A 3,852-nucleotide genomic window follows, 5' to 3' on the forward strand; every position below is an offset into this window, starting at 1 on the left:
TTTAACATGATTAAGAACATTACAGCTCCCAACAACCCTTCTCCCCCTATTTGTCTCATCAAATAGACAAATCAAAAGAAGACACAACTAAGTTAAAGCATGCATATCAAGAATTCCCAATTCATTTCGTAGAGAATAAAACCTGTCCTTGGATAAAGGTTTGGTGAAGATATCAACAAGTTGTCTCTCTGTGGAAACGAACTTGATTTCATAGTCTCCATTGGTTATATGATCACGAATGAAGTGGTGTCTTATTTCAATGTGCTTTTTCCTTGAGTGTTGGATATGATTTTTTGTCAAAGTTAATGGCGCTTGTGTTGTCACATAGAAGAGGAACTTTGCTAATATTTAATCCAAAATCTTCAAGCTGTTGTTTGATCCATAGAATCTGCGCACAACAACTACCAGCAGTTATATATTCAGCTTCAACAATGGATAAAGCTACACACGTTTGCTTCTTACTATGCCATGAAACGAGGCTTGATCTAAGTAAGTGGCATGTTCCAATTGTACTCTTCCTATCTAATTTGCAACCTGCAAAATCCGAGTCAGAATAACCTACCAAATGTATAGGAGAAAGAGAGGGATACGATGAGCCCATGGATATTGTGCCTTTTAGATATTTCAGGATCCTCTTTGCAGCTTTGAGATGTGATTCCTTGGGGCAAGATTGGAATCTAGCACAAAGACACACAACGAACATAATGTCTGGTCTGCTTGCTATTAGATAAAGAAGAGAACCTATTAAACCCATGTACATGGTTTGATTAACCTCTGGTCCAGCTTCATCAGCTTCTAAGTAGCAGTTTGTTGACATAGAAGTTGTTGTTACTTTACATGATTCCATCTCGAACTTCTTAAGGATGTCTTTGCAATACTTTGATTGGCATACAAAGATCCTTCTTTGAATAGTTTAACTTGTAGGCCGAGAAAGAATGAAAGTTGTCCCATCATTGACATTTCGAACTCCCCCTGCATTGCTTTGACAAAGTCCTCACAAAGTTTTACATTAGAAGAGTCAAACACAATATCATCTACGTATATTTGTACTAAGATAATATCAGTTCTAACTTTCTTAATGAACAAAGTCTTATCTACCTTACCTCTTTGATACTCATGAGATAAAAGAAAAAGACTTAGCCTTTCATACCATTGATGTGGAGCTTGTTTGAGGCCATACAATGCTTTCTTAAGCTTGTATACATACTCTAGATGCTTGTGATCTTCAAAGCCAAGTGACTGTGAGACATAGATCTCCTCATTCACGACTCCATTGAGAAATGCACTTTTCACATCCATCTTAAACAATTTGAAACCACTCATACAAGCAAAAGCTAATAACAACCTTACTGCTTCTAACCTTGCCACAGGTGCGAAGGTTTCATCATAATTGATTCCTTTAGCTTGATTGTATCCTTTGGCAACGAGTCTCGTTTTGTTTCTTGTAATGATGCTTGAGTCATTAGATTTGTTTCTGAACACCCACTTGGTACCTATCACATTCATTTGATTGGTTTTTGGAACAAGAGTCCAGACTTTCGTTTCTTACAAACTGATTAAGCTCTTCCTGCATTGTTGTTGTCCATAATTCATCCTTGAGAGCTTCGCACACTGATTGAGGTTCAATCTTTGAAACGAATGCAATGTGATTGTAAAAATTTGCCATATTCCTTATGGTGGAAACTCCTTTGTGGATTTGACCTATGACGATGTCAAGAGACAGATCCTTTGGAATCTTCCAATCTTTTTGCAGATCCTGCTGCTGCAGATTTTCAATCGGTTGATTCAAGGGTTCAACCGGTTGAATTTTTGTGTTGCTGTCATGATTCTTTAAAAAGATGTTTTGATAATTCTCATCTATATTGATCTTAGCTGCAGCTTGTTCACAGTGGTTAGTATCATAAAAAATAACATGAATAGACTCCTCAACAGTCATAAGCTTTTTATTAAAGACTCTATAAGCATGGCTATTAAGAGGGTAACCAAGAAAGATACCTTTATCGGATTTAGCATCAAACTTACCGGAGCTTTCCTTGCCATTGTTAAGGATATAACACTTACAACCGAAGACTTTTAGGTGGCTCACATTTGGCTTTCTTCCATTCAACAACTCATAAGGAGTTTTCTTCATAAAAGGCCGAATCAGCACGCAAGTCATCATGTAGCAAGCAGTGCTCATAGCGTCAGCCCAAAAGCATTTTGGTAGAGCAAAGTCATTTAGGATGGTCCTTGCAAGCTCTTCTAGAGACCTGTTCTTTCTCTCCACCACACCATTCTGTTAAGGTGTTCTTGGTGCAGAGAAGTTATGAAAAATCCCTAACTTGTTGCAGAAGCGGATGAACTTTTCATTTTGAAACTCCCCTCCATGATCACTTCTTATTGCTCCTATGTTGTTGCAGCTTGTATTCTGAAGTTTCCTTGCAAGCTTCTTAAATTATGAATATGCTTCCTTCTTTGTGTGTAGAAAAAGTGTCCAAGTGTACCTGGAAAAGTCATCTACAACAACAGGACCATATAGATTTCCTCCAAGACTCATAGTCCTAGAAGGACCAAAAAGATCCATGTGCAAAAGTTCAAGGGGTTTTGAAGTTGAAACAAAGTTTTTCAAAGAGAAAGATTTTCTAGTTTGTTTCCCCCTTTGACATGCTTCACACACATGTTCTTTTTCGAATTTGAGTTTGGGTAAGCCATAAACAAGTTCATTTGATACAAGCTTATTTAAATGATTCATATGAATATGAGCAAACCTTCTATGCCAAAGCCATGATTCCTCATGCTTTGATTAAAGACAACCTATTGAAGAATGACTAGATATATCTAGCAGATAAATGTTGTTAGATCTCTTACCAATGAGAAGAACATTCTTTGAATTAGGTAAGCGAATCTCACATGAATTGGTCCGAAAGGTTACTTGATAACCTTTATCACATAGCTGACTGATGCTGAGCAAGTTGCGCTTCAAACCTTCAACATAGAGCACATCATGAATAAGCAAACTACTTTCGTTACCTATTGTACCTTTGCCAAGGATTTTTCCCTTGTTATTGTCACCGTAGGTTACATGTCCATCTTGTTTGAGAGAGATGCTGATAAACCTGGATGCATTACCTGTCATATGTTTTGAACAACCACTATTTAGATACCATAGGTGCTATTTTCTCTCCAAACAACCCTACAAAAGAAACAAAATCAAGTTGCTAGATTTGGTCCCCTTGTGAATTTAGGTCCATAGGTGTTAATGTGTTTCCAAGAATGATTAGGCTCCTTAGGAACCCATTTCAGAATACCCTTAGGGACAAAAAACTTTCTGATTCTGTAGAACCTAACAGAGTGTCCCTTTTTCATGCAATAGAAACAACAAACAACTGGTTGTTTCGATTTTTTAACCGATTGTTTTTTAGTGAAAGTTTAAAAAGGTTTTGTGCACCCACTTTGTTTGCTTTGGGGAATCAAACCCAAGCCAGATTTTTCAAATACACATGTTTGGGATGCCAACACATTTTCAAAATTTGATTTTCCTTTCGAAATGATATCAATAGTTTTCACAAGATGTAAGACCTTCTCTTGAAGAGACTCACCATTTTTACAAAAAATTGAATCACATTTGCAAGAGGATTTTTCATACACCAGATCAGAATTTTCTAAATCAGTTTTTTATTTATTCAAGTCTTTTTCCAAAACTGTTATTTTCATTTTCAACTTGTTATTTTTACATTTCAATCGGTTATTTGAAAAAGTTAATCTCTTAGCTTCTTAATGAATTTCTTGGAAAGCATCAAGCAATTGAAAATAACTTTCACACTTATTGGAAGAGGCTGCACTTATTTGACTCGATTCTGATTATCCCTTGGT

At 36.4% G+C, this 3,852-nt stretch overlaps 1 pseudogene; it reads right to left on the reverse strand.

The window, feature by feature from the left end:
* Positions 1-256: 256 nt before the first annotated feature.
* Positions 257-847, reverse strand: LOC137817275 (secreted RxLR effector protein 161 pseudogene; annotated as a pseudogene).
* Between the last annotated feature and the right edge of the window lie 3,005 nt (positions 848-3,852).

The sequence above is a fragment of the Phaseolus vulgaris genome, chromosome 7, assembly GCF_051622355.1.
Source record: "Phaseolus vulgaris cultivar YP4 chromosome 7, ASM5162235v1, whole genome shotgun sequence".
In the NCBI taxonomy this organism is placed as follows: Eukaryota; Viridiplantae; Streptophyta; class Magnoliopsida; order Fabales; family Fabaceae; genus Phaseolus; species Phaseolus vulgaris.